Raw genomic sequence first — 25,345 nt, 5'->3', positions numbered from 1 at the left:
ATTGAACTCAATTTGCAATCATCAGCGAACATAGTAACACAAAGGCTGTCTACTTTAACCTGGACTCTGAGAAATAGATTCCAAACAATAAAGGACCCAGCATGGATCCCTCTGGTATGCCACTGGTGGCAGTCTACTGGTAGAGGTGGAGTCACTAACATTAACAGTATGTGTTCTGTCGGTAAGCCAAGTTGTTACCAATCCAGTGATGTAAGGGTTAATCCCCAGCTGGGAGAGCTTCTTCATGATACCTGAGTGGGGGATTGTGTCAAAAGCCTTGGCTAGGTCAAGATAGGCAGTTTGCAGTGTCTTACCTTCATCCAGGGCTTTGGTGACTTTCCTCAAAGAAGTCTACTAGGTTTAATAAGCATGATCTACCTTTAATGAAGCCAAATTAGGTTTGGTCTAGTGTTTGAAGGTCACCTATGTCCATGGTGATAAGGTCCATGATGATTCTTTCAATGTCCTCGCAGATGATGCTGGTTAGACTTATGGGTCTATAGTCCCCAGGGCTGGTTAATGGCCCCCTTTGTTGCAAGGGGATTACTGTTGCTGTTCTCCATTCTGCTGGAACAAAGCCAGTTCTCAGGCTATGGTTAAAGAGAATACCAAGCGGTCCATTAGGTCCTGTTTTAGATTGCTTAATAAGCAACCTGGGATGTTATCTGGTCCCAATGAAGCCACGTTTTTGGCTTGGAGAGCACAGATATGACTTGATCTCTAAAGATATTAGACATTGGACTGATGTTACGTATGCACTGAAGTATAGCTGCTGGGGACAGGGGGGTGAAGTTTGCATAAAATCTGTCAGCTAACAGGTTGGCAATTTCCTCCAGTATAGTATGAGTGGCATCATCTGCTACCAGTTTGCCTCATAGCTGGGCATTCCCTTTTAGATTTTGGACATAGTTAAAGAATGTCTTATGATTATCCTTAGCAAGGGATGCTATTTTAGCTTCATAATTAGATTTAGAGGACTTTACAAGATTTCCGATTTGATTGTTCAAGCTGTGGAGGGAATTATTTTTCTGCTGAGTCAGTTTCCTCTTGTTCTTAGACATCATTTTCCTCCTTTTGTTATATAACCTGTTTATACTTGAGGTCCACCAGGGTGGCTTGTTTTTTCTGGAGGACCTGGTTTTAATGCTGTCAGGTACAGCTGAATCTATGCAGAAGCTTATGTGTTTATGCTGGACATATGTGTACACCTCTGTAAAAGAGTCATTGTTATCTGTGATTGCAGGGTGTATAAAACTTTTTATACCATCACTTAGTAGGCTGTAGTTTGCTTTGGAAAAGTTTTTAGTTTTTTTTGCTCTTGTGGGAGGTGTCAGGTCCAACAATCACTAAGAATGAGACTGATTTATGGTCTGACCTTACCAGGAAGGGCATCAGACATGGAGGAATGCAGTGACCTCCTCATATTGGTGAGTGCAATGTCTATGATATTTGAACCTCTTGTGGGGGTGCAGACTATCTGTTCCAGATCATTTGTATTGAAAAGACCAGGAACCACTGAGTGACCATGCTCATGCTCATGTATGTCACCAGTCGATGGAATTGATGGGCTGTATTGCAGTTGACTCACGTAAGTCTAAGAGGTGTGCTTTTCTTGGTTCATGGTGGGGGCCTATAGCTAGCAATGATGTGGTAGGGTATTTTGACTATAGTTAATTGGACATGGAATAATTCAAGACAGTCATACTGTTTGAACAGTCTCGAGGTGTACTTGGCTTTAATGAAGAGAATACACCTCCGCCTTTGGTTCTTTCACTCTCATTTTGAGATCTGAATGTGTGGAAGGTATTGTAGCCTTGCACGGTCGGTGTGCTGTCCATGGCCTTGAACCATGTCTCAATGACTGTACAAACATCAGCAACTTCCAAGGTGAGTGCTTCCAGGGAGTGCAGTTTCATGTTTGGATTTCTTGCATTAAGCAGCAGACTCTTGAGATTGTCTCAAGTTGATTTTGTTAATGTCAAAAATGTTGCTGTTTTGACAGTGCCTAAAAAGGCACTATGGGGAAGGCAAGTGCCTTCGCCAGTATCCAAAAGCATACCATCTATGGCAAAGTAGCATGACCTCTCGTCCATGTCTTCCTAGGCTGAGAGATACTGGATCCATCTAGACTGACTCCACAAGCTAAGCCGTTTGTTGAAGTTGATCTGTTTTTGTTTATACTGTGGCATCATCCTGGGTGAAGGTAGTATGCTGCTTAGGGCTAGGGTCATACTTGCCTGGGACACACATTCTGAGAGTTCAGCCATGTCTCTTCTTTAGGTCTACTTCATAACATTGAAATTTCATAATGTTGAATTTCATAACAATGGGACCATAACATTAAAAATACAATACACTGAAAACCCAAAACATTGAAAACTCAGAACATTGAAAGTATGTTTCATAGCATTGAAAACTACATTGCACAAGTAAATAAGATCTCATCCACCTACAAGAACACCTAAGTAACAAACACACATTCTACTACATTTTTGCAGGGGGGCAAGCCCTCCTGCACCCCCCCCATGTGGTAGGCTCTGCCCCCCCCCACACACCCCCATAAATTAAATATACCAGCTCCAAGATTGCACTACAGTGGAGTGGAAAAAAGTTAATTTCCTAACCTCAGTGTATGGTGATTGTGATGCAGTAAGGTTAGGAAATTAACTTTTCCACCGTAGTGCAATCTTGAAGTCGGTATATTTAATTTACAGAGGTGTGTGGGGGTAGAGCCCTCCACATGGGGGGTGCAGGGCAGCTTGCCCCCCTTCATAAACGTAGTAGAAAGTGTGTTTATTAGATATTGTTATAGATGGAGAGGATGTTATTTACATATACATTGTAGTTTTCAATGTTATGAAGCACATTTTCAATGTTTTGAGTTTTCAGTGTTTTGAATTTTTGATGTTATGGTTTCAGTGTTATGAAATTCAACATTATGAAATTTCAGTGTTATGAAGTAGACCCCTGTCTTCATATAGTCCAGAGAAGTACGTCTCAGGTCATTCGCCCCAACATGGACTATGACATAACGGTACTTGTTGAATGACTTTAGTGCATATGTGATTTGATGCATCCTGGTACCTAACAAGTAGCTGACTGCGACCTTCTCTTTGTCCAGCCTGGTGAGGAGGACATCTATGTGTCTCACTATGGAGTGACTTATGACCAAGACATTAGATTTTCAGGTGTTTTGCCTTAGGGGGTTATTTACTGAGACACTGGTGTATGTGTTATTATATGTAATGTTTTCTATTTGCATAGTAGTGTGTGGAAGTGGTTTACATTTGGGAGGTCTCTGATCCTTTGGTAGGCTTCTAATGAGTACCTTCTCATATGTGGGTTCATGTGTTGTGACCTTATTTTGTGTGAGACATGATGTATTTTGCTGTCAACCTGTTTAATGTCCAGTTTGTGGTTGTGTAAGAGAATTGATTATAGTTTTATACTGTAATTACATCTCTCATGTAGGATATTTGTTTGTTTTAGGATTAAGTGAGTATCAGTATATATTAGGCAGTTACTACATTACCTCAGGATGCCCATGTCAGTCAGGAACTGCCCATTCATAATAGCAGGTTTCGCCTCACAGCAAGACATTGTCCCGTTCGATTCTCAATTAGAGCATCTTCTGTGTGGAGGCATGCGTGAATGGGTGTGCCTTCGTTGAAGTTTGTACATCAGGGGTGGTAACTCGGCACGTAAAAATCCACTACCAAACATTAGCAGACTGGAGTTCCGCTGTGGCGACCCCTAACCGGGATAAGCCGAAAGACACAACAACAACAACAACTATTAGGGAAGGGACTGGGTCCAGTTTTTGTGCTAGGACTAACAAAGGTGCTTCATCTATTGAAGGCTATGGATCATAAGTGGGGCAAGGCTACTCAATGCACAACTTTTAGTTATGTACTCACCATAACTTCAGATGTTTGGGATCCATCTCGCCTACATTCTGACTGATGGGTTCGGAGCCGATCCCTCGGCTCCGACTCGGCACGCTTATGCCAAAGAGCGAAGTCTCTTATTGGCTGAGCTTACTATATCCCAGGATGCACCACTACCAGTCCCCCAGATCTAGTTTGTCCGCATACATGCACACATGCAAGCACTGCTTATATAACATCGTCAGAAGAAACAAGATAAAACAGTAGAACTCAAAACCGTTCAATCTCTTCTGATCTCCAAGGCCGGGGGAAGGAGGGTGGGTATTAGGAATGTAGGCGAGATGGATCCCAAACATCTGAAGTTATGGTGAGTACATAACTAAAAGATGTTATGTGATCCTATCTCGCCTACATTCTGACTGATGGGACAGCGTCCCTAGCACCTGAATCCTGGGTGGCTCACTGGAAAACACTCCTGAGTACCGTGGAACTAAATGATGCTCACCCTTTAGATGCCACATCCAATTTATAGTGGGAAATGAAAGTGTGCGGATTGGACCAAGTAGCCGCAGCACAAATCTCAGAAATAGCGAGCTTGGAATGAAAGGCTATAGAAGTAGCCATAGCTCTGGTAGAGTGGGCTTTGATAGATGTTGTAAGTTGCTTATTTGAAGAGGAATAAGCCTGAGTTATACAATCTCTAATCCATTTGGAGATAGTAGCTTTTGTGATGGTTTTACCCAATTTATTGTCTGAGAAGGACACAAACAACTGGTCTGATTTACGAATTTGCTGAGTCCTGTCTAGATAGAAGCGCAATTGCCTGTGAACATCCAATTTATGGAGAGTGTATTCTGCTTCATTGGAGAATTTTGGAAAGAAAACTGGTAGTTCTAGAGATTGTTGGAGACAGAGATTAGAACAGACCTTTGGGACAAAAGATGGGTTAGGCCTAAGTGATACTCTATCCTTGTGAAAAATCAAGTACGGTGGTTTGATAGATAGGGCTTGAAGCTCTGAAACTCTTCTTGCAGAGGTAATTGCAACTAAGAAGGCAGTTTTCCAAGACAGATATTTTAACTCACATGTAGCAGCCGGTTCGAAAGGGGAAGATGTTAATGCACGAAGCACCAAATCAAGATCCCACGGAGGCGCAGGATGAAAAACTGGGGGTCTTAACAGCCCCGCACCTTTAATGAAAGTTTTGCATAATCTGCTGCTCATCAACGGTGGATCCATGGATTCGTGAAATTTAGAGATAGCTGCCAGTTGGACTTTAATAGTAGATACTGAAGATCCTTGATTAAACAAGGATGTTAAAATTTTAAAACCTCTGGGATCGGGCAGTGATAGGGTCTAAGCCCTGAGTTGAGCCCAGATAGCAAACCTCTTCCACTTACTGAGGTACAATTTCTTAGTGGTGGGTTTGTGGGTCAAGATAAAATGTGAATAACTTCCGGGTCTAAGGTGTGATTTCTGACTAAGGTCGGAAGTGGAGGAGCCAAGCTGTCAACTTCAAAGTGTGAAGGGACTGGTGTTGTCGCCCCGACTGATGAATTAGCAGATCCGGAGTTAGATCTAAAACCCACGGATCGTCCACGCATGTTTCTTCAGGTAGGGAAACCATACCTGACGAGGCCAGTGCGGAGCAATTAGTATCATTGTGGACCCCAATTGAGAAGCTTTCTGTATGACTTTGGGGAGAAGTGGAATCGGAGGAAAGGCATAAAGTAGCCCTGTTGGCCAAGGTTGTGCTAGAGCATCCATAGTTGCTTCCCCCTGATGTGGAGTCAAGGTGAAGAACCTTTTGCACTTTGTATTTTGTGGTGTTGCAAACAGGTCGCAGCACGGCGTCCCCCATCTTCTGAAAACCTGAGCTGCTACTGTTTCGTTCAGGGACCACTCGTGAGGAGAGAGAATTGTCCTGCTTAATCTGTCTGCCAATATATTTGATTTCCCCGGAATGTGGGTCGCTACCAAGAAACGGCTGGTAGCTACAGCCCATTCCCACACCCTCATGGCCTCTCTGCAAAGGGGGTAAGATCTGGTCCCTCCTTGTTTGTTTAGATACCAGACCACCGACATGTTGTCTGTGTGGATGGCGATGATGCCCTGAGGGAGAAACTTGTGTAAGGCCTGTAGGGACAGAAGTACAGCCCTCATCTCCAATACATTGATGTGGAGAAAAGTTTCGTCTGGAAGCCAGGAACCCTGAACTAACCTGCCCAGACAATGCCCCCCCCCACCCTGTCTGGGAGGCATCTGTCGTCAGGGTGACCACTGGACCGGGAATAACAAAAGGACTTCCCTGATTTAGATTGGATGTCTGAAGCCACCAGCGAAGGTCCCGTTTGCACGTTTCTGTAATCATAATGGGGTGATTGAGGGGAAGATCCTGAAAGGACCATTGAGTCGATAATAGCCACTGAAGGATCCTCATGTGCAATCTTGCCAGAGGAACTAGAAGAACCGTGGCAGACATCGAACCTAAAAGTTGCAGGACCATCCTGGCTGGGGCCTTGGATCTTGAAAGCAGGGCTTGAACTTGGCCTTGTAAAGTTTGGATCCTTTCAGTAGGAAGAAAAACGCGCATCAATTTTGAGTCTATCTCTGCTCCTATGAACCTTATGCGCTGAGAGGGCAGCAAGACAGACTTTGACCAATTGAATGTAATTCCCAGGGTAGCACCCAGGGAAAAGGTGGCTTTGAGGTTGTCCATTAGTAGATGACTGGTGGTGGCAGTCAGGAGCCAGTCGTCCAGATAGGGAAACACTTGGAATCCAAGACTCCTCAGGTGAGCAGTTACTACTGCCAAACATTTGGTAAACACCCTGGGGGCTGTGGTGAGACCAAAGGGCAGAGCACAAAATTGGAAATGACTGTCTCCCAGGCTGAAGCGCAGATACTTCCTGGACGCCCGATGTTTTTCGGTATGTGATAATAGGCGTCCTTGAGATCTATGGAGCACATCCAAACATCCTTCTCCAATAATGGGAGAATGGATTGTAACGTGACCATTCGGAATTTTGATTTCGTGACGGATTGGTTTAGTCTGCTGAGATCCAATATTGGTCTCAGGTCCCCTGTCTTTTTTGGCACTAAAAAGAACCTTGAGTAATTTCCGGATCCGATCTGGTCTGTGGGGACCGGTTGGATGACTCCTTTTTCTAGCAGCTTTGACGCTTCTGCGGCTGCAATTTCCCTTTGACTGGGTGGTGGGTCCGGGATTTTTTTGGACGGTGAGGGTGAGTGTGTGAAGGGAATGGTGTAACCTCCGGCAATAATCCGAAGCACCCATCTGTCCTGAGTGATTGACTCCCAGGCTTTTAGGTGCTTGGCAAAACGGCACCCGACTGGCTCCGGAGCAGCACAGCCGTGCAATCCCTCATGAAGTGTGGGAGGCTGAAGAGCCACGAAAGGACTCGCGGTCTCCAGAATTGCGGGGCCCTCTGCCGCCTCTGGGACGGCGTCTCCCAGAAAAATTTCCCCATCCTCTGCCTCTGGAAGGGGAATCTTCCTGCTGTTGATGGAAAAACTTACGTGATTTGTGGAACCACATCTTCCCTCCTCCTTTAGCCTTGGGATAAGGCCGAAAGGGAGTGGAATAACGTGCACCTATGGCAGATAAAGTTTTTCCTTCTTGCTCACAGCGGGTAAGAGTGTCTTTAACCTTAGGTCCAAACAAAGAGGACCCATCAAAGGGAGCGTCGGCGAAGGAAGACTTGAAGGCCTCCGCAAAATGACACAAACGGAGCCAGGCTTGTCTCCGTAGAGCCACGCCTGTGCCTGCCGCTCTACCCGCCCCTTCGGCCGCATATGAAATGAGCCTCATGGACGAGTTAGAAATTGAAGCAAGGATAGCCAACTGAGAGCTAACCGACTGGGCTAGCTGCTCAGGTAGGTTACCTGAGAGGGAATCTGACAGCTCTTTGACCAGATCCCTCTGAAGCCTAGTAAAATGTGCCAAATAATTCAGGGACCTTAAAGTAAAGGCCGCTGAAGTCAGGGTATGCTTCCCGTACCGGTCCATGCTCCTAGACTCCTTATTAGGAGGATGGACGGATGTTAAAGCCTCTGCCACGTCCTGTTGTGTAGCAGATGCCACCACCATGGCATCTACAGCCACGCCTTTGGTCAGGAACTCCTTCTCGGGTGGGGCATACAAAAATTTGTTAGGATGAGAAGGGACTGGTTCCACGGTATCTGGATGTTCCCACGCCCTCCGACAAACTAAATCCAGGAGCTCGTCGAAGGGCGGAGACACCCAGGAGGCGGAGGGCTGAGCCCCAAAGGCCTTGAGAAGCACTGACTCATCAGCAGAGGGGGGTTTGGATATCCAGCCGCCTCGTTGTTTGAGGATCTCTAAGATGTCTGCAAATGAGACATCATCCGAGGACAACTTCGGGGACCCCTCCGCATCATCAAGATCAGTGTCCGATGTAATAGACTCGGGGGAGTCCACGTGCTTCCTCTTGCACGATCTCTTCCTTGGGGCTCCTCTGAAGACAACTCAAGAACCCTCAGGAGGAGGGAACCCCAATGGGGTAACCTCAGGCCCAGGGGCTCCGCTGCCTAAGGACAGGGGAACTGCCAAAGACCCAGTCTCCACGCCCAGGGAAGGTGCCGGTAAAGCCGGAGAGATGGCCGAAGAAGACTTGGCCAAGGCACTCCTCATAGCTCTGAAAGCCGGACCCCCAGAATCCTGGGAGTGTCCGGTCCCCGGAGCCATGACAGCAGACGGAAGTCCCACAGCCGAAGCACCGAGAGGGAGGCTCGGAACTGACAGCATAGGTCCCGAAACATCACCCCCAGGTCCAGCCGAAGAAGTCCGTGTACCAAACTCGGACCCGAAGGCCAGGGTTGGAGTAAGGGTCGGAGCCGACCCTAAGACCTCCACCGGCTCCGACAGCACCTGCTCCGACGTAGCCGAAGCAGTCGGAGGAGGAATGGCAATGACATGGGCATGGGCTGTCGGCTCCAAAGCCAACTGGGTCGGAGCCGAAACAAATTTTTGAAAGACTGGGGACTGGAACAGTCTTTGGAGCACCCTGTCTATGTCTGAATCTGACATCCTCGATGACCTAGAGGATACTGAACGGGTTCGAGATGGCCTCTCCAACGGCCCCAAGGGGCTAGGGGACCGGCTCAGAGGCGACTCGATGACTATCGGCACCGAAGGAATACCCAAACCAGTTTCCATCGGTGCCGAGGAGGGCTTCGGCGCCGAGGAGGAAGTGTCTGAGCGGACAACCTTCATCGGCTCCGAAACCAGTGGAGCCGATGAAGATGACCCGCCTCTCGATGCCCCAGCCATCGGCTCCGAAGCCAGAGGAGTCGAGACTGGTGGCATCGAGGCAGACCGTTCCGACCTCGGCTCCTTAGTCCTTGGAGCCGAAGGAGAGGCCTGCCTATGTCTTTTGGCGGTCGGATCCGACGGACTGGTCGGAGCCGACGCCCTTTTCTTTTTAGCAGGAGAAGGAGAGGATGCTAAAGCTTCTTCAAAGGAGGGTTTTATAATGCCTTTCAATATGAGCTTATTTTTCCTCTCTTGGAGGACCCTTGAGGAAAAAGCGTGACACACGCTGCAGGACTCCTGCAAATGTTTTGCACCCAAACAATAAACACAGAGAGAGTGGTCATCTGTGATAGACATTTTAAAGTTGCACTTGGTGCACTTTTTAAAGCCTGAAGGCCTAGGAACCTGAGACATTCTGAGTTAGTCAAAACACAGTACAAACACTGTAATTAGAAAGAATTTTTTCTCTGCTTTGTCCTTCTTTTAAAAGAAAGAGAAATATCAGTAATATAAAGGATCCGAGATCCCTAAACAGAACAGAAGTCACCTACAACCAAAAAGACCGGGAAAGGCCTTTCCACACAAGAGGTACTCCTAGTCAACACTCACAACACAAGAATTTACCAAGTAAATTTCACCAAACGCACTCTAAACACAAGAATAGCTGTTAAAACAGCTTTTTGTTGAAGAATAAAGAAATTCCTGACAGAAAAACTAGTGAAAATAATCACTACTTAGCTCAGCCAGCTCGAGACCACGTCTTCACTTGTTAGCGGCAAACGAGATCTGGGGGACTGGTAGTGGTGCATCCTGGGATATAGTAAGCTCAGCCAATAAGAGACTTCGCTCTTTGGCATAAGCGTGCCGAGTCGGAGCCGAGGGATCGGCTCCGAACCCATCAGTCAGAATGTAGGCGAGATAGGATCACATAACATCTGACTTGCCTGTAGTGCAGTAGGAAGCTTGGGAGGGTTCCACTGACAGATGTCTAGGGAAAAAAATTGCGTTTCAAGGCATTTTCATCTATATAGAGCACCGATAACCCCTGTTGCATATTGTGCTGCAATGCTCAAATGCAACGCTTACATACAGGCAAAATTAATACACTTTTACACTAATCTACGAATAGCTCCAGCAATCCCCCCAGCTCAGCTAAGGCTTGATCCACATTCTTCTCCTTTAGTTTATGCAGGTTTGAAATCTTGTCAGGCAAAGACATAGGCCCAGAATTTCACTGAGTATTTAAGTATAACTCAACAGACAATTCAGCCAATGAAAAAGCATGCAAAACATGCGGCCTAGATAATTTAAGTGTCTACCTCTCATATTGAAGAAAAATACCAGGCCAAGCAGATTTCTTAAAACAGAAAACAAAAATGGAGAAGATAACAGAAAGCAGCTCTATTAGTCACAGGCAAAAAAAAATAAAAATAAAAATATAGGTTTACTTTTCTTACCCAGCAGGGAATTACCAGCAATGCTTTAGTTTTTGTAAGCTTGAAATCTTTTAAGACAAAGACTGAGGCCCAGAATTTCACTGAGTATTTAAGTATCACTCAAGAGACAATTTAACCAATGAAAAAAGATGTGAAATGTGTAGCCTAGATGATTTAAGTGTCTACATCTCACACAGAACAAATACACCAGCCAAGCAGATTTCTCAAAACAGTAAACAAAATGGAGTAGGTAACAGAAAGCAGCTCTATCAGTCACAGACAAAAGAATATAGGTTTACTTTCCTCACCCAGAAGGGAATCCCCAGCACAGTTTTAGTTTATGCAAGCTTGAAATCTTTTCAGACAAAGAATAAGTCCTACAATTTCATTGTGTATTTAAGTATCACTCAGTAGAAAATTTAACTAATGAAAAATGTGAAATGTGCAGTCTAGATAACTTGTGTCTACCTCTCACATAAAACAAAAACACCAGGCCAAGTTGACTTCTTAAAACAGAAAACAAAATGGAGAAGGTAACAGGAAGCAGCTCTATCAGTCCCAGACATAAAATATAGGTTTACTTTCCTCACCCAACAGGGAATCACAGGCAGTGCTTTAGTTTATGCAGGCTTGAAATCTTTTGAGATAAAGGCCCAATTACTGTGGTGGTGGTGCTGCGGTAGCATTGTCGCCTCACAGTAAGACATTGTCCTGTTCGATTCCCAGCTAAAGCGTCTTCTGTGTGGAGACATGCGTGAATGGGTGTACCTTCGTTGAAGGTTGTGCATCAGGGCTGGCAATTCGGTACGTAAAAATCTACTGCCAATCATTAGCGGACCGGAGTTCTGCTGTGGCGACCCCTAACTGGGAAAATCCGAAAGACACAACAACTAAGCTACTTGCCCCAGTAGGCCATTTTAAGCCTAGTTAGTTTCCATTCAAAAGCTGAGAATCAAACCTTGTACCTTGTATCTGTGAGGTCAATATTTTAACTGTTATACCGACCCTCAAGTTTATTACCATCACCTGTCTTCTGTCAAATATTATCAAAGGTAAGACACCTATCCAGATGAAACACGCCATAGGAGCAGATGAGGCTTTTAACCAGTTGAAATCTATGTAATGTTTGGAGCCAATATTGATTGACCCTGACTTTAATAAATGCTTTATTGTGTATATCATTGCATCCAAAGTAAGAGTAGGAGCTGTATTTTCATGGAAAGTTTTTGATAAGGTACACTTGATCTACTACCTAATCAGGAAGCTAAATAATACTGAGACAGAATATACTGCCACAGAACAAGAAGACAACACTACAAAGTTTGTATTAACTTCTTTGTATTATTATTTTGGGATGTAGCTTAACATTGACAACTGATCATGCATCCCCACAATAGTTGTACAAACAACACTGTGTAAACACCAAACTATGTAGGTGGTCATTGTCACTTTTGAAGACTTTTCATTTCACCATTTGATCTAGGCTTGGCAACAGCCTCAGAAATACAGATGGGACATTCCAATGTAATAATCTACTCCATTCAGAACAGAACCATGTTTTCTATAGTGTGATGGAGTCACACAATGGCTGCTTCAAATATAAAAGGTATATAAATAGATTGATAGACAGACAGATAGATTAGATAGATTAGATAGATAGACAGACAGACAGATAGATAGATCAGAGATAGAGATATAAATTTAGATGTTGAGATATAGGTATATACATTCTATATATCTTGATATGAACTTGATGGTAGCATCTGTATTCAATATATTTAGATTGTGAAATTATGTGATAGCCCAGTCAAGTGTGAAACACTTGAGAAAGCTGTTAAAAAAGAGAAGTGCTTGTAGCCATAGTGATCAGAGACCTCTGCTTTTCACCGAGAGGCATTAGGTATTTCAAGGCCAATTATTGAGACTCATGGTATACCCTGATCAAAGGAAGTATCAGGACTATCTCTGAAGGTCCAGTGGATTTACTTGAGGAATACTTGGACCCTATTTGTGGATATATGTGGAGACTGTAAGGCAGCTTAGCCAGATTTGCAAGAGTAAGTCTATGAACATTATGGATTGTTGTAGTCCACTAAGAAACTTTAATACTGGACAGGAACAATCAGGTTCTCCAATTAGAGCCAACTTGTTGACTGAGTACTACTCAGATGCTTGATTGTGATCAAATGAATAAATACATACATAATAACCATTATGATATATTTAGAAAATTGCTTTCATGACACATATAGTGCAAACTATCACATTTTCCGCATGACACACACACACACACACACACACACACACACACACACACACACACACACACACACACACACACACACACACACACACACACACACACACACACACACACACACACACACACACACACACACACACACAGTCCTTGTAAAAGCTGCTGCTGCTACTATGGTTATTTATATTAGTTCTGCTTTTATTTTTTGTTTCTGTTTTCTAACTGTAACTTTTTAAGAGACCCAGTTAGTGAACAGAAAGAAGTCAAGTCTACAGTAAAGGACTAAAGTAATGCACAGATTGTGTCCTGTGAATAGACACACTTGTTTATACTGGACCCTCCATTTATGTTAGCACGCCTCTTTGGACTGAGTATCTAGCAGGGTTTGCCAGTTATTACACTTTATTGTATATAATCATTTGCACAATCCATATTGTATGTCATATGGGACCAGGAACATAACTGTCTCTTCTAGTGCCTGGTGCTGTTTCTTCATCTGGTGCCCTCAGCTATAAGGATAAAAAAAGGAATGCAGTCTGGCTGGTGCTGCTAAAACTCAGGAGCTAACTAGGTCCTATTTCATTTGTAGCAAACAGCTTCTACCACATATGAAGCACTGAAGTACATCAAGATTGCAGAAGAATAGTATTAAAACAGAATGCCAGTATGGAAATAAATATTCTATTCTGGCACTGCTCCTCTTTTCTATGTACAGTAGCAAATTTCATTTTGACTTAAGCCATCTTCCTCCCTGTTTTATATTAATGACATGGTGCTATTCCTCTCTATCCATTCTGTCTCTTCTCTTGAACTTGCACTTCTGGCTAATTTTCATGCCCTTATTCAGTGGTAAATAATTGCTACGTAACTCCTCTAAAATGAAAGTAATGCTTTTTGACACTAGACAAAGGCTCACTTCTATCTCCAGGCTTCTAAAATCCTTGATCATTTTAATAATAGTACTGAAAATGTCACTTCATTCAAATACCTTGGTTTGATCCCGTTATAAATTTCCAGCTCCACCTGGACTTCTTCTTCTTCTTCTTTCGGCTTTTCCCGGTTAGGGGTTGCCACAGCAGATCACCTTGTCCGCACATTGAATGGCAGTGGAGTTTTATGGTGTCGAGTTGCCAGCCCGGTGCCCAACCTTCCACAGAAGGCACACTCACACGCACACCTAGGGCCAATTTAGAGTGACCAATCCACCTGCAGCATGTCTTTGGGATGTGGGAGGACACCGGAGCACCCGGAGGAAACCCACGCGACCACAGGGAGGACATGCAGACTCCGCACAGAAGGCACCCCAGCCGAGGATCGAACTGGAGAACCTCTTGCTGTGAGGCGGCAATGCTAACCACTGCACCACCGTGGCCGCCCTCAGCTCCACCTGGACTACATACATAAAAATGCAACCTTCTCCTATCAAAGGCTAATAGGATCTTCTCTTTTCTATCCAGACCCTATAAAATGCCATAAATTAAGGTATCTTAGTAGCTCAGCTAGATTACCGCCTCCTGCTAATTGCTGCAGCTTCTATAAGAAATGTATCCACCATTCAGTCCATTTCAAATGCCAATTGCACATTCATCACTCTCTCCCCTATAAATAAATAAATACCACTGCAAACCATAGAGAAAGCTAATTAGATACCTGTCAAACAATGTGCTGATTTTCTACTAGCTTCTCAACTACTTAAACTTATCAAGAATGACACCTTCCATCCACTAGTTTCCAGAATATTCAGAGATGCACTAACATACAACATTAGACATCTGAACCATTCATGTCCTCTCCTCCAAATCCCCAAAGGTAAGCTGTGCTGCACAGACCATGCTTTCTCAGTCCTTGGTCCCAAGCTGTGGGAATCTCTCACTTCTTTTCTTAAAGATCATTACTCTTACTCTATTTTCCATTCACAAGTAAAAGCACATTTCAAGACTCTAGTAAAATGCAGCTGTTACCGCTCTGGTCATATAATGTAACTTCTTAAATGCCCTTCTAGCTATGTACTTTGCTCTGATTCTATTTTTGATTTTTATTCTTTCAGAGTGACAACTCTGAGTTCCACTCTATATATAATGCGTACATATATCATTTTCTTTTATCACTTACTCTGTATATAATGCCATTTATCTATTGCCATTATTCCCTCAAGGCAACTATGATATTCACTTTGTATATAATAAATGTATATATTGCATTTTTTAGTCACTCTGTATATGAAGCTGTTGTGTAACAATTGTATTTTTCAGGTTGACACTGAAATCATTTCAATGGGAAGGTTGCTCTACCCCAGTTAACAAATTCAAAATATGAAATAAAATAAAATATTAGTACTGTACTACACTAATGACTGATCAATATCTGATGATCATGCCACCTTTCAAACTTCATACTCAGTGTGAATTTCTTAAATCTATTTTTTTTCCCCTTTAGACTTCATTTGTACTGGCATGGCTCCCAGTGCCCCACATCCATGCCGTGTCCACCAACCATCCTTTTAGCCTACCCAGACTTAGTTCAGTATTGCTAGGACTGGATGTGGATGCTAAGGGCATCCTTGGGCTCAACTCATCTGTGCTTCTGTCTGGACTTTCTCTACCCCTATTTCTCTACCCTCCACGCTGATTGGTTGCATCCAAGGCCAGCTCCCCTCTTTGAACTATAGTTTTCCTTAGGGTGCTTACCAATGAGTGGCCACCCACAAAGGACAGGCATGCTCATCTCTTCCCTGCTGCCCTGTCAGTTACCTGATCCACTAATTGAGTGGGTGGCCTGTTGTTAGTGCTTTATCCTGCTATGCCACTGGACAAGCTTTCAAATCTATTTCTTGAACACATAGTGAACTTGTCATGTTTGTTGACCCAGTCATATAAAGTATGACTACAAGAGTGTGCTAAGTATTTCTTATTGACTGTTAATTGACTGGCTTCCCATCCAGGACTGGTTTCCTGTTATATGCATACTACTTCTTGAGACACTCCTTGAAGGCGAAGGCAGAGACGTCAGAGAGACAGAATTTTTACATTAAATCGTGCTTGGTGAATCTTTTGTTGTGCTTCTTCAAATCCATTTTTGGTGCTTCTGTTGTTGCTGTTGACAGTCTTCAGTACCCCTGGAACACAGAATGAGGGAAGGAATGAATATATATATTGTAATGGAACATGAATTAGGAATTACTAGCTGTCAGACTGACTGTTTAAAAGTGTCTAAAACATTTTGACAGCTAAAATAAATATACAAATAGGTTAATATTCATTTGTTTGCTTTAATAACATTAATATATTTCTTTGATGTGTAGAAATATAGTTGTAAATCATTTTCATTCCCTCCTTTCTTTGTTTTTCAGAGATGAGAATTTATATGATGCAGCCTATCTCTGAATGTATTAACTACAGTCCTATTATAAAGTGCTAGCAGAGCATTATCCAGGTACAATAGCTCATTTCTAATTTTCTTTTGGCCTCATAAGGAGCTAAGAATGTTCAATAGGTAGATTAGTAATATTAAATTACAGGAAAACTACCTAGTTTGTTCTACGTGGGATTTCCTTCTTGTTCTTTGTGTAGTGTGAGTTATAAATATGTGTTAAACTAACATATTACTCTACTGCTCCTATGTTAAATGCAAAAATCATTAAGCAGAAGGTCAACAGCTGGTGTCATATTAAATAACTGTACATGTTTATCACAAGCTCTTTGTATCTTGTTGGGTTAACTAACAGGATAACTTAATAGTTACTTTCCATAAAAAGTAAAACTGACAGGTATAATTGATACTTGTCCTGAGTAGATTATGGATGCTGTTGTTTGTGGAACAGTAATTTCTTATCATCTTAGCCAGTTCTACAATATTAGAATACTTGTCAGTTGTAATGACAGTCTGAGCAACTAAAAGTATCACAGCACTTTCATTAAAAGAGAGATTAAAAACAGCTAGGCTACATTGAGTGTTTTATAATTAAAAATGAATATCATTGCCTGCAGGTTTATTTATTTATTGCCATTTGGTAACCAGGTAGGTGGATTGGTCATCTAACACATTTCAGCCATGACATGGGCTCCAAGGAAACAGCAGGAAGACAAAGCAGTACTCATGCAACAAAAGCAGGCAATTCGAATGAAATTATCTTTAGCTCATTAATATTCAGAAACATTATTAACATAATTCTGTTGAGCATATACATATATATATATATATATATATATATATATATGTGTGTGTGTGTGTGTGTGTGTGTGTGTGTATATTTATACATTCACATATATTACTTACACACACACACACACACACACACACACACACACACACACACACACACACACACATACACATACATTACTTACAAAAACTATACTTGTATGCTTTCCACACACTAGTTGGTATTTAAATTATTTATAATGAATAGTTTATTCTAGGTTCATAGGTTCATAGGTTGGTACTAGGCTATCAGCCCTAGCCTAGCCATAACAATTCCCTGGATATTTCTTCCCACAATATTTAGTTCTCCAGGCCCCTGTCTAGCAGGGCGACTGACATGATCCCCGGGGTGAATTTCCTATCTCCCATCCAATCATCAAGGTTCCTTTTGAAGAGGGTCAATGAGGCGCTCTGCTTGATATGTATGGGTAGTCTATTCCAGAGTATGGGGAGTCTCTGGGTCAGGAACCTATCCTTCCAGCATGTTTTGTTCATTGTGATGACAAGGTTTAGATCCCTGGAGCGTGTGGCTCTGAGGGATTGGTATTTCTTTAAGTGGAGCATGTCCAACAGCTCCACTTGCAAATTGATATAGCAGAGTTGTAAATGATAGACTGTAGTGTTATGGTCCCTTATAGCTTATAGGTTCATAGCTGTATGGTCCCTTATAGCTTATAGGTTCATAGCTGTATACTAGGCTAGCACTGATTGGGGCCTTTACAAGCCTAACAATGCAACCAAAATCTATTCCACAAGTTATTGTACATTACATATTATTTAAGGGGGTGTATGATTTAATGGCTACCTTTGTCCATCAGAGACGTAGGTGTCATACGAAGGGTGAATTTCAAGTTCCCACCCACTAGTCCAGGTCTCTTTGAATACAGTTAGAGAAGGGCTCTGCTTCACATGAATGGGAAGCCTGTTCAAGGAAATGCAGATTGTCTGAGATCCATATCTGCAAACCATGTCCTATTTAATTTGCAAGCAAAGTTTATCCTTAAGTCTTGCAATTCTGGTGCTGTTCATTTCTGGATATGCAGAAGATCCATAACAGTAGAATCCAAGTATGCCTTGTATGCCAGGTATAAATCGCCTTTCAGCAGTCTGCAGGAAACACAGCATTGAGACAGGGCATTGAGGCTATCTCCATAGGACAATATGTTTATGCTGTGTATTCTTTTTGTGAGGAAGCTCTGTGGACATTCCACTTGTTGCAGATGCCTGGTCAGGTGATTCTGAAGGGGGCATTATACTAATTGGTGAGTCTGATGAGGGCTGAGTACAGTGGCATGATGATTTCCAAGGACCTAGATACCATGTCCTTACTTATCAGTTGAGTGACATAGAATGATTTTCTTACCACCTTAGATACCTGTTGGTCGAACACTAGGTTGCTTTGTACATGAATCCCCAAATTGTTGACTACTGTGTCTACTGTTAAAGGTGTTTTATCAATGAGGTAGTTTCCCTGGGTGCCAACATCCCAAAATGTACTATTATGCATTTCTTGGTATTAAGTTTTAAGCCATGGCTTTGGAACCAGTCATTTGTCTGTGTAAATCTTCCTATATGATGTCAGTATCTTGAGTGGGTGTTTCTATCATTGCTCCTAGATTGCAATCATCTGAAAACTTGGTAAGCCAGGGGCCCTTGACATTGCCCTTGACTTCCTAAAGATAGATGACAAAGAGGACTATAACTAGCCTAGAGCCCTGAGGAGCTCTATTGGTGATCGGCCTCTTTGTGGAAGTGATCTGTCAAATCCTAACTTCTTGGGTCCTGCCTATGAGCTAGCTGGTTATCCCATGAGCTGCACAGGAGTTTAAGCCTAATTCTTTGAGTTTGTTTGCAATGCCCAGTAGGGTATTGTTTCATGTGCCTTAGCTAGGTCAAGGTAGGCAGTATGCACTGTTTTGCTCTTATCCATTGCCTTGTCAACTTTCTCAAAGAAGTCCACCAGGTTTATTAGGCATGAATTTCCTTTGACAAATCCAGAACTGATAGTTCAAGGGGTTACGATAGGTGGTATTTCTTGGTGGTGGCTGGGAGTTAGATGAGAGCAAAGTCGGAGCTGAATTTGCCAGCCAGATAATTTGCTACATCTCCTGTTCCATGAGCATGGCTCCTTTTACCAACAGTTCAACACACAGTTGAGTTCTGTGCTGTCTTTGAGATTTTAGACATAGCTAAAAAGAACTTATGGTTGTCTTTGACTTTGGATGCTATTTTTATCTCATAATTTGCTTTGTTGGACTTAATTAGTCCTCTTAGTTGTCTATTCAGTTTGATAAGAGAGTTTTTATCTTGTTTGGTGTTATACTTCCTAATTTTAGCTATGACTTGTTTTCTTTTGTTTTATAGTTTATTTCATTTTGGATTTTACCAGGGTGTTGTTTTTTTTTTAGTTAGTTTTGGGCTTACTTCTGGTATACACAGCAGCCTGTATGTAATCATTGACATGGTTGGATGGAGCTTCTGTGAATAGCTCTGCTCTGCTACTGTGTTGTTTGGGTTTGGATGGGCTTGATATTTTGACAGAGTATCCTTAAACAAAAGGGTAGTTTGCCTTGGAGAAGTTTATCACTATTACAGGGTTTTCCGGGGTAACAAAACTGATTCTTATTTCAAAGAAGACTGCTTTGTTGTCTAACCTTATCAGAGAGATGAGGCACTTGTATTATTACCAGGTCCAAAATGTTTATACATCTAGGCATATGCACTAACTTGTCCAAGGTGTTTATGTTTACAAAATCTAGGAATCTCTGTGCCTGTAAATTTGTGGTTCTTTAGGATTCCCAGTTTATAGCAAGATAATTAAAGTTCCCCATGAGAATGGTATTTGACTGAATGGTGAGTATCTCCAGTAGGTCTAAGGATTAGTTATGAATTTCACGATACATATAGGGTAACCTATAGTTTGCTAAGGTATGATATTGGACTTTGTCTATGGTAATCTGGATGTGGAGGAACTCCAGTGTGTCATCCTGTTTAATCAACTTAGGGGTATGCATGTTGCTGAGGTAGGTCAAGCCACCTCCATCTTTAGTCGCTGTCTGTGGAGTTGATGGCCAAAATGTTTGGAAGGTACTGAAGAATTGCACTGCTGGGGATCTCTCTGTGGCTTTAAACCATGTCTCAGCAACTGCACCTGTGTTCATTCTCCAATGTCAGGAGAGCTTGGAGGGAGTGGAGCTTCTTGTTAAGACTCCTGGCATTAAGCAACAATACCTTCAGACTTTCTTGAGTAGATTTTGCTAACTCAGAAAGTTTTTTAACTTGGCATTGCCTAAAAATAGCTCTATGGGGGAGGATGATGTTTTAACCAACATTTAAAAGTGTAGTGTGAGGGGACTGGTACAGGCCATCCATAGCAAAGAAACATGGTTTATTAGTTATGTCTCCCCATGCTGAAAAAAACTGTATCTCCTAAAACAACACCAAAAACTAAGTGAGTTATTAAAGTCAATCATCTTCTGTTCATACTGTGACATCATCTTGGTGAAGGTAGAATGCTGCTCAATGCTAGGCCTGCATCTCTGAAATAGCTGCACTGCACTTCACTTTTAAGATGCTCTTTTAATTTTGTTTGGACTCTAGCAGTGAGTTTGAGACTTCTTGTCTAAGGGTGAGTAGATCCTGGTGGCTAGATCTATTCCTGTGAAGGTTTTTTTCTCCTGTAGTGGTATCAAACCTAGGTCTTATGAATAGCCATCTCTCCTCTTGTGTGCATCTGAGCCCATAATTTGGATCTCTAGAAGGAAGTCTGGATTTCAGGAAAGGGCAATGGTTACCATGATTTTGCATATTTGGGTACTAAGTATAAATAATGCTCTGCTTTGTACTGGGAGTCAATGGATATCCTTTTGTATGTCACAATGATGGGAATACTGACTGACTAAGACAGAAAAAAAATGACATTTTCTTTTTTACTCTTTCTGCCTTTTGGGACATAGGTGACATTCACAACTGTGGGTAGTATAGCAGAATTTGCCTCTGTCATACTGCATGAAAGTACTGGAGACAGTGATTGTAAACGCACAGAGGAATAGAAAGCAAGATGGGAGGTGATCAGTTCAGATTCAGCTCAGGATACAACACAAGTGATCCGATGTTTGCAGTGAGAAACATAGTTGAGAATAAATTACAGAAGAAGATCCTAACTGGGTATTCTTAGACCTGGAAAAAGCATCTAGCAAGGTCCCAAGAAAGATGATTTAGTCAGTCCTGCAATGGTTCATAGTCCCAGAAACAATCACAGAATTAGGGTAGGCTATGTAGAAGGACTGAATGACACATGTATGTACAGTATTGGGACTCACAAAGGGGTTTCCAGTGGGAGTGGGTGTGCACCAGAGCTGAACTCTAAGCCAGCTGCTGTTCATATTGTTGATGGACTATATCAGCAGACAGGTCAGAGATGACAGATCAGCAAAGCTGCTATATGCAAACATTGTGTCATTATAAACAAATTCTGAACAAGAACTTCAAAAAAAGGCATGAGACTGGAATGCAAAACTGAAGGAACATGGAATGAAACTGAGCACAGACAAGACAATTGCCATGTCTGCAAATGGAAGAAATTAGAAGAAGATGATAGATGAGATAGAATGGAAAACAGTGGAACAAGTTAATAGTTTCAAGTATCTGTAAGGAGTGGTTGAGGAGAATGGAAGTCTGAATGAGGAGGTCAAAGCTAGAATCAGAGAGGCTGCAGCCAACTGGCATAGAGTGTCAGGTGTAGTGCATGACAGAAGAATGCTAACTAAGCTGATAGTAAGGTGTACAAAACAGTGGTGTGACCAGAGCTACTGTATGACTCAGAAATCTGGGAATTAAAGGCAGAACAGTTAAGAAAGCTAGCGATGAGGGAGATGAAATGCCTGAGACTGGTGGTAGTATGACAACTGCAGGACTGAAAGAAATGAGGACATCAGTAGCACAAGCTGTAGAAAAGTTCAAAGAGAACAGATTTAGGGGGATCAGGCAGAAGAAAACAGGTGAAGAAGATTTAGGGGAAATATGAAAAAGGCAAGAGGAAATGAGGGCATTCTGTAAAAAGATGGATAGTATAAGAACAGACCTATGACCGTCAGGCACGACTGTGCCAAAGAAGGCAGGGCAGTAACTCTGAATCAAGTGAGACTGATGCAGGTACCACAACACCCTAAGCCCATGTAGAAAATGGGAAAAAGGGCAGTGACATGTAGTTTTTGGGAGTTAATATTACAATGGAGGATTAAGGGAAGTAAAGCATATTCATGTTTCAGTGATACATTTTGACTAATGATGGCTGTGCTTTTGGTGATAGTAGATGTCTTATTCTGCAGTAAAGCTTTGATTGATGTAATAATTTGCTTAATATGTGCTCAGTGGTATCTGATAAAGATATTGGGGGTCAAGCAGCATTTGAGTATATCACATGAAGTACAGATTTTCTGTAATGGCACTATCTTTGGAAGAAACATTGACAGAGGTGTGCAGTGCTTCACTGGAAGTGGAAACCAAAATTTTGACACAGCCTTCTTTTATAACAGGCAGGGGCTGAAAAGATGAAGTAAGAGGTGCATCAGACATAAGGGAATGTATATTAAATGGTCACTTATAAACATTAAGAAATAGTTAAAAGGTACCTTATTTGACAGAGTGAAATCTGAAAGATGTTTCCATAGCTTATGATAGATAGATTAGTGGTAGGATAATTGCCCTTGTGGGCCATTTTAAGCCAAGACAATTACCCCTTATGAGAATCAAACCCTGCTCCTTGTGTTTGCAAGGTAAAACACCTTATCCATTATGCTAGTCCCCCGCCCCCCCCAATTGTGAATAGTGTGATTGTGGATAGTCCATGCTTCATCAGTCTGGATACCAAACTTTGTTACTTTACCTCAGCCTCCATTGCGTAACTTGGTGACTTTGACAAGTCAATTTATGATCAAGTCCAAAGTTCTAAGTTGGAATATGTCAATGCAGTTTAACTTTGGCTGCTTTGTTCTTAGTATTCTATCTTGGATCCACTATATTGCCATCAGGGAAAAAAAATATCATTTACTCCAAAAAGCAATTTATACAACTTATCAACCCCCACCCATTTTTTTACGCTGTCTCTGCTCTCATCTCCGATGTAATAACATTTTTCTGGGTTCTGTTGCATTTGCTTAAGTAGTGTGAGCCTATAAGTATGGCATTTTATGTTGCGTTTTTTTTTTTGGTCAAACAGCATATTTTACCACTGTTTCTTAAGAAAAACAATATTTAAGCATCTATATATTCATAGGTTAGTACTAGGCTAACTGCCCTTGTGAGCCATTTTAAGCCTAGCCAATTATCCCTTGTGAGATTCAAACCCTGCACCTTGTGTTTGTAAGACAAACACCTTAACAATTAGGCCACCCTCCCAATTGTTCTGTGAACAGACACAGCATGTGGTCTGTTTTTCCAGATGAAGTAATTACATGTCCCATCTCTCTTTCTACCTCCTACTCAATGAAAATAATAAACAAAAAGAGTTATCTTTCAAACTTTAATTTAGATTTAGTGGTTCTTACTAGGCACCTAGTCCAGGAGAATAACAGGCTTTCTGTTTTCATACACTTTATGCAAGTTATGAACTCTGAAACTCAAATATCTATCAGTTAGTATATGTGAATAGCTGCTGTCTCCGAAGCTCCTCTCTCTCTCTTTGTCTCTTTCTCTCTGTGTGTCATGGTGAACCCTGGCATACTCTATGTGCTCAAATGAGTGCATATTTTTTGACCATGTCTTGGAAACATCAACAATCATTTTCAGGGTTGAGTGCACTTTTAAAATGGAGCTGGGATGGAGGTAGAACCCACACGTTTTGATCTTTCATTATCAAAGGGAGGTTTGCTACTGGGTGAGCCACTGACATTTCAGGTTTCAGCATAAAACAAGCATCAACAAGGTCTTAGCAGAACTTTTTGTCAGTAGTCTTGTTACTAAACTTATGAACGTAGGAATATACGAACAATAATAAGCAAGCAATTATGGAAACCATAGGCTGCTTAGACATGTATACTTTTAAAAAAGCATACTTAAAAGCACTTGCTTCCCTTTTCAAGTCTTCAGTAGTGATAACCTCCTACACTGATAAGGGTTGCACATGATAAACCTAGTATAAATTTCTGTCCACCCAGTCAGTGAACCCAGCTTGGTATTTGTTCTTCTTTTCTTGTTCCCGTTATTTTCTTTGAGTCACCACTTATGTGAAGTTCCTCATGCAGATTCATATTTGAAATATTTGTGTCTTTGTTCCTCCCACAATATCGACTAATCTGTGGAGAATTCAACTGCCTTAGATGATGAGGAAGGAGAAGGACATTGATGAATGCCATTATGGGAAAGAAGTTACAATGAAAAAGTATGACTTCCCTTTTTACAGTCATCTCCCTCTACATCCAAGAAATGAGGCCTCCATCATAGGAGGGAGGAGAAAAGAGAAAGAACTCTCATTAGCACTGAGTGGGTAATCTTCCCCAGTACTTGGTTGCACTTGACTGAGTGTTGCATCAAAGGCCTGTGCTCCACAAATGTTTTCCTCCTATGCAGTTAATAGTCTGTTCTCCTGCATCTGCTTTTGTCCATGAGACAGTAATGGTCTTTCAGTGCCTTCAGTCATACCTATGCCCTTGATAGTTTATGAGGCGTTGGTGACTGCCATTAGTGCCTTGGACTGCTTTTTCTTTAAGCACCATAGACAACCAAGATTACCATCAACATTTGGTCCATTAGCTTCTCTTCTTTAATTTCAGCCCTACCAGTCTTCAGGCACTTAAGCTACTATTGCTAACTGCCTAGAAGCAAGACTCAAAGTGCTTATACTTCTGGTGCTGGCCAATGGACAAAGGTCTATCCATACCCTCTTCAGTGGATGTGTCATCTGTCTGCACTCATACACAATATGTTAAAATACTATGTACCACCCCATATTGGCTAGTACCTGGCAAGGGTCTGTAATACTCCCCTAGGTCTTGTCTGTCAAGTCTCCTTTGACATATGTTATTTTAACAGTTAGACCAGTCACTTCCTTGATAGTTGTAAAATATTACTTGGATGGTGGGGGCAACAATTTTAAGTCTGAGTACAAAATGTTGATTTCTGGCTACATTCCTGCCCTGCATGGCAAACAACTGGGCACATTTTACAACAGATGATACTAGCGTTGCCTTTCATAATGGAGAACATGCTAGATGAATATCATCTGATGGACAGTGGCAATAATTTCATACTGGAGGATTCTAAGAAA

The sequence above is a fragment of the Protopterus annectens genome, chromosome 1.part2, assembly GCF_019279795.1.
Source record: "Protopterus annectens isolate FY-2018-M chromosome 1.part2, PAN1.0, whole genome shotgun sequence".
Lineage (NCBI taxonomy): Eukaryota > Metazoa > Chordata > Ceratodontiformes > Protopteridae > Protopterus > Protopterus annectens.
The sequence above is the reverse complement of the archived record's forward strand: the minus strand, read 5'-3'. Positions refer to the sequence as shown.